General features: G+C 43.5%; 1 long non-coding RNA gene across 6 annotated transcripts; it reads left to right on the forward strand.

Annotated features, from left to right (window-relative positions):
- Window positions 1-462: 462 nt before the first annotated feature.
- Window positions 463-1427, forward strand: LOC127000263 (uncharacterized). Of its 6 annotated transcripts, none has more exons than XR_007753851.1 (3): window positions 463-545; window positions 877-1080; window positions 1214-1320. It is a non-coding gene; the product is annotated as an uncharacterized LOC127000263 (long non-coding RNA). The 6 variants fall into 6 exon arrangements; XR_007753852.1 differs by lacking the exon at window positions 463-545 and adding an exon at window positions 561-675; XR_007753847.1 differs by lacking the exon at window positions 463-545 and adding an exon at window positions 667-743 and having other exon boundaries at window positions 877-1012; window positions 1279-1427.
- The last annotated feature ends 5407 nt before the right edge of the window (window positions 1428-6834 follow it).

Here is a 6834-nt window from a genome sequence, read left to right on the forward strand (position 1 = left end):
CAAACCCGGGCAGGTGGAGGTCGTAAGCCGTGGTAGGCAGTTCACCCAGGAGAGCAAACCGAACAACAAACCCGGGCAGGTGGAGGTCGTAAGCCGTGGTAGGCAGTTCACCTAGGAGAGCAAACTCCCAACAACAAACCCTGTCAGGTGTAGGTCGTTAGCCCTGGTAGGCAGTTCACCTAGGAGAGCAAACTGAACAACAAACCCGGGCAGGTGGAGGTCGTTAGCCGTGGTAGGCAGTTCACCTAGGAGAGCAACCCGAACAACAAACCCGGGCAGGTGGAAGTCGTTAGCCGTGGTAGGCAGTTCACCTAGGAGAGCAAACTGAACAACAAACCCGGGCAGGTGGAGGTCGTTAGCCGTGGTAGGCAGTTCACCTAGGAGAGCAAACCTGAACAACAAACCCGGGCAGGTGGAGGTCGTTAGCCGTGGTAGGCAGTTCACCTAAGAGAGCAAACTCTAAACAAACCCGGGCAGGTGGAGGTCGTTAGCCGTGGTAGGCAGTTCACCTAGGAGAGCAAACTCCAAACAACAAACCCGGGCAGGTGGAGGTCGTTAGCCGTGGTAGGCAGTTCACCTAAGAGAGCAAACTCTAAACAAACCCGGGCAGGTGGAGGTCGTTAGCCGTGGTAGGCAGTTCACCTAGGAGAGCAAACTCTAAACAAACCCGGGCAGGTGGAGCTCGTAAGCCGTGGTAGGCAGTTCACCTAGGAGAGCAAACTCCGAACAACAAACCCGGGCAGGTGGAGGTCGTTACTCGTGGTAGGCAGTTCACCTAGGAGAGCAAACTCCGAACAACAAACCCGGGCAGGTGGAGGTCGTTAGCCGTGGTAGGCAGTTCACCTAGGAGAGCAAACTCAAAACAAACCCGGGCAGGTGGAGGTCGTTAGCCGTGGTAGGCAGTTCACCTAGGAGAGCAAACTCCGAACAACAAACCCGGGCAGGTGGAGGTCGTTAGCCGTGGTAGGCAGTTCACCTAGGAGAGCAAACTCCGAACAACAAACCCGGGCAGGTGGAGCTCGTTAGCCGTGGTAGGCAGTTCACCTAGGAGAGCAAACTCCGAACAACAAACCCGGGCAGGTGGAGGTCGTTACTCGTGGTAGGCAGTTCACCTAGGAGAGCAAACTCCGAACAACAAACCCGGGCAGGTGGAGGTCGTTAGCCGTGGTAGGCAGTTCACCTAGGAGAGCAAACTCTAAACAAACCCGGGCAGGTGGAGGTCGTTAGCCGTGGTAGGCAGTTCACCTAGGAGAGCAAACTCTAAACAAACCCGGGCAGGTGGAGGTCGTTAGCCGTGGTAGGCAGTTCACCTAGGAGAGCAAACTCCGAACAACAAACCCGGGCAGGTGGAGCTCGTTAGATGTCGCAGACAATCCACTTGATGGGAACACCAAAGAAAATGAAAATGAAAAAGAACACAAGAAAAAGCAAACACAGATCATCCACCTTCAGGCCCTAATTAACATTGAGAAAATTATGGGTGCGTCTTTTCTGGGGAGAAAAAGGCTCATCCAGACCAAAGAACATCAACAAGGGATGATATAGAAAAGAACACCGAAAATATAGAGAAGAAAAATAACAGAAATGACATCAAAAAAGAAAACAGCAATAAAAGAACATCAAGAAAAGAAAAGTACGAAGAAACATCACCAAAATTATGGATGAGTCTCTTCTGGGGAGAAAAAGGCTCATCCAGACCAAAGAACATCAATAAGGGATGATATAGAAAAGAACACCGAAAAATATAGAAAAGAAAAATAACAGAAATAAAATCGAAAAACAAAAGTAACAGCAGTAAAAGAAGAACACCAAGAAAAGAAAAATACAAACATCATCCACCTTTCGGCCCTCACTGACATCACTAAAATTATGGGTGGGTCTCTTCTGGGAGGAAAGAGGCGCACCCAGACCAACGAAGAACATCAACAAAGAAGATGATATGGATAAAAGGACATCAAAGAGAAACATCAATAAAGAACTGAACAGCAAGAAACATCATCCACCTTTCGGCCCACACTAACATCACCAAAATTATGGATGAGTCTCTTCTGGGGAGAAAAAGGCTCATCCAGACCAAAGAACATCAACAAGGGATGATATAGAAAAGAACATCAAGAAAGAACGAAAAAGAGAAAAAGAAAAGAAAAAACATTGAAAAAGAAAAGTAACAGCAATAAAAGAACAACATCAAGAAAAGAAAAGTACAAAGAAACATCATCCACCTTTCGGCCCTAACTAACATCACCAAAATTATGGGTGGGTCTCTTCTGGGAGGAAAGAGGCTCACCCAGACTATCAAAGAACATCAACAAAAGGATGATATAGGAAAGAACATCAAGAAAGAATGAAAAAGAGATAGAAAAGAAAAAATATCGAATATAATAACATCAATAAAAAGAACAACAAGAAAACCACGACATCAAGAAAAGAAAAACATAAGAAACATCATCCACCTTTCGGCCCACACAAACATCACCAAAATTATGGGTGAGTCTCTTCTGGGGAGAAAAGGGCTCATCCAGACCAAAGAACATCAACAAGGGATGATATAGAAAAGAACACCAAAAAAATATAGAAAAGAAAAAAAAAACATCGAAAAAGAAAAGTAACAGCAATAAAAGAACATCAAGAAAAGAAAAATACAAAGAAACATCATCCACCTTTCGGCCCTCACTAACATCACCAAAATTATGGGTGGGTCTCTTCTGGGAGGAAAGAGGCTCATTCATACCACTGAAGAACATCAACAAAAGGATGATAGAGGAAAGAACATCAAGAAAGAAAGAAAAAGAGAAAAAGAACAGAAAAAAATATTGAAAAGAAAATCATCAAGAAAAAGAACAAGAAAAATACAAGGAACATCATCCACCTTTCGGCCGTAAGTAACATCACTAAAATCATGGGTGGGTCTCTGCTGGGAGGAAAGCGGCGCACCCAGACCACCGAAGAACATCAATAAAGAGGATGATATGGAAAAAGGAACATCAACGAGAAACATCAATAAAGAAAATAACAGCAAGAAAACACGAAAGAAAAGCAAGAAAAAGAAAGACAAAAAGTGTTACCGCCACCCCGCCCCGCGAGCCCGTGGAGGCGGTAAGGTGGTAAATAAGAAGACCCTTCACGTTGACTATAATGCACGTGTGTGGATGCGTCAACCCTGCCCCCAGCCAGCGAGAGCATTCAACTGTTCTTCGTTTGCTATCGAGACGATGCCGAAACGCTGGCTTGGCACCTTCAACACCGAGCAGCCGTGACACACCACGACACACCACAGCCAATGTTCCCTGCTCTCGTTCGCTACGCCTACTCCTCGCCTTATTTCTCTTATCTTATTCCTCATATTTTCCCTTTCACCTTCCACCAATCATTCATTCCGCCGCCAGGCGGCAACAAAAAGAAAAAGAAAAGAAAAACAAAAATACAAAATGAAATCAAATAAAATAAAATAAACAAAATAAATAAATAAATAAATAATACTGTAAAATGACCTAACTTTAACTACCTATTTAACTCCTAACTAACAAACTAACTAACACTAAACATCCTCGGTCTATCCTTAACTCAAAATCTCAACTGGAAACTTCATATCTCATCTCTTACTAAATCAGCTTCCTCGAGGCTGGGCGTTCTGTACCGTCTCCACCAGTTCTTCTCCCCCGCACAGGTGCTATCCATTTACAGGGGCCTTGTCCGCCCTCGTATGGAGTATGCATTTCATGTGTGGGGGGGGTCCACTCACACAGCTCTCCTTGACAAAGTGGAGTCAAAGGCTCTTCGTCTCATCAGCTCCTCCTCATACTGATAGTCTTTTACCTCTCAAATTCCGCCGCCATGTTGCCTCTCTATCTTCTATCGATATTTTCATGCTGACTGCTCTTCTGAACTTGCTAACTGCATGCCTCCCCTCCTCCCGCGGCCCCGCTGCACACGACTTTCTACTCATGCTCATCCCTCTACTGTCCAAACCCCTTATGCAAGAGTCAACCAACATCTTCACTCTTTCATCCCTCACGCTGGTAAACCCTGGAACAATCTTCCTTCATCTGTATTTCCTCCTGCCTACGACTTGAACTCTTTCAAGAGGAGGGTATCAGGACACCTCTCCTCCCGAGTTTGACCTTGATTTTGGCCGCCTCTTTTGATTCTTTTATGGGAGCAGCGATTAGCGGGCTTTTTTTTTTTTTTGTGCCCTTGAGCTGCCTCCTTTGTTGTAAAAAAAAAAAAAAATCTGCGTGAAAATATCGATAGAGGATAGAAAGAGGCAACATGGCGGCGGAATTCAAGAGGTAGAAGACTATCAGTAAGAGGAGGAGATCTGATGAGACGAAAAGCCTTAGACTCCACTCTGTCCAAGAGAGCTGTGTGAGTGGAGCCCCCCCTCACGTGAGATGCATACTCCATACGAGAGGATAAAGAAACAGAGAGAGGGGTAGAATCCGAAAGAGGGAAGTTTAGAAAGCAAAGAGTTGTGCCAGACTCTATCGAAAGCTTTCGATATGTCTTGCGCAACTGAGAAAGTTTCACCGAAACGGCTAAGACAGGATGACCAAGAATCAGTTAAGAGAGCAATTAAGAAGATCGCCAGTAGAACGTCCCTTGCGGAACCCATACTGGCGATCAGATAGAAGGTCAGAAGTGGAAAGGTGCTATTGAATCTTCCGGTTAAGGATTGATTCAAAAGCTTTAGATAGACAGGAAAGTAAAGCTATAGGGCGGTAGTTTGAGGGATTGGAACGGTCACCCTTCTTAGGCACAGGCTGTATGAAGGCATACTTCCAGCAGGAAGAAAAGGTAGATGTTGACAGGCAGAGGCGAAAGAGTTTGACGAGGCAGGGTGTCAGCACGGAGGCACAGTTTTTGAGGACAATAGGAGGCACTCCATCAGGTCCATAAGCCTTCTGAGAGTTGAGGCCAGAGAGGGCATAGAAAACATCATTCTGAAGAATCTTAATAACAGGCATAAAGGAGTCAGAGGGGGGATGAGTAGGAGGAATATGCCCAGAATCGTCCAGAGTGAAGTTGTTACAGAAAGTTTGAGCGAAGAGTTCAGCCTTAGAGACAAATGAGACGGCGGTGCTGCCGTCAGGGTTAAGGAAAGGAGGGAAAAAAGTGAAGTTGGACGAGATATTTTTGGCTAGGTGCCAGAAGTCTCTGGAGGAATTAGAAAAAGCAAGGTTTTGACGACATTTGCTACGGATGTAAGAGCTTTTGGGAAGTCGAAGAATAGATTTGGCACGATTCCTGGCAGGAATGTAAAGGTCATGGTTAGCGGGAGTTCGAAGGCTCTGGTACCTTTTGTGAGCTGCCTTTCTATTTTTGACAGCACGAGTACAAGCGTGATTAAACCAAGGCTTTGCCTGATCCTTTTACTCCTGCCCGGGTTACGAGGTTTACCCTTAGTCAAAATGATCTAGCTTTTAATCATATGAATTTTTGTACGACACAATTCTCACGATGTTTTCTTCCGTCGTTGACAAGTTTATGGAATCAGTTACCCAGTGAGATTGTCATTCCTTCAGACATTTCTACATTTAAGTCTCGCGTGAATGTCTTTTTGAAACATTTATTTTATTTCTCCTCCTTTTGCCTTTGACTGGCCAGTTTCTTAACTATTCGTTGCCTTTGCTTCTCTTCAGTACCGTTTGGTATTTTGTGTGGTTCAACTTGTTGTATCTTCACCCTGAAGGGAAGCTTTGGTAGCTATAATAATAATAATAATAATAATAATAATAATAATAATAATAATAATAATAATAATAATAAACAAATGAAAACTTCTTTGTTTAGTGTTGAGCCACAGTAATGTATTAGATAACATTAAGCTACTTTTATTTTAGGAGGAACTCATTGGTACATTAAAACTAATTTAATTCACTGTAGCAAAAGGGGCACAAATTTTATGACAAAGGCAATTACTTAATAAATAAATGTATATATATATATATATATATATATATATATATATATATATATATATATATATATATATATATATATATATATATATATATATATATATATATATATATGGTCAAACTCTTTCGCCTCTGCCTGTCAACATCTACCTTTCCTTCTTGCTGGAAGTATGCCTTTATACAGCCTGTACTTAAGAAGGGTGACCGCTCCAATCCCTCAAACTACCGTCCTATTGCTTTACTTTCTTGTCTATCTAAAGCTTTTGAATCAATCCTTAACCGGAAGATTCAAAAGCACCTTTCCACTTCTGACCTTCTATCTGATCGCCAGTATGGGTTCCGCAAAGGACGTTCTACTGGTGATCTCCTAGCCTTCTTAACTGACTCTTGGTCATCCTATCTTAGCCGTTTCGGTGAAACTTTTGCTATTGCGCTGGACATATCAAAAGCTTTTGATAGGGTCTGGCACAAATCTTTGCTTTCTAAACTACCCTCCTACGGTTTCTCTCCTTCTCTCTGTACCTTTATCTCCAGTTTCCTTTCTGACCGTTCTATTTCTGCCGTGGTAGACGGTCACTGTTCTTCCCCTAAATCTATTAACAGTGGTGTCCCACAGGGTTCTGTCCTATCTCCCACTTTTTTTCTGTTGTTCATTGATGATCTTCTTTCCAAAACGAAATGTCCTATCCATTCCTACGCCGATGATTCCACTCTGCATTATTCAACTTCTTTTAATAGAAGACCCACCCTTCAGGAACTTAACGACTCAAGGCTGGAGGCTGCAGAACGCTTAGCCTCAGACCTTACTATTATTTCCGATTGGGGCAAGAAGAACCTGGTGTCCTTCAACGCCTCAAAAACAGTTTCTCCACCTATCCACTCGACACAATCTTCCAAACAACTATCCCCTATTCTT

The sequence above is a fragment of the Eriocheir sinensis genome, chromosome 18, assembly GCF_024679095.1.
Source record: "Eriocheir sinensis breed Jianghai 21 chromosome 18, ASM2467909v1, whole genome shotgun sequence".
In the NCBI taxonomy this organism is placed as follows: Eukaryota; Metazoa; Arthropoda; class Malacostraca; order Decapoda; family Varunidae; genus Eriocheir; species Eriocheir sinensis.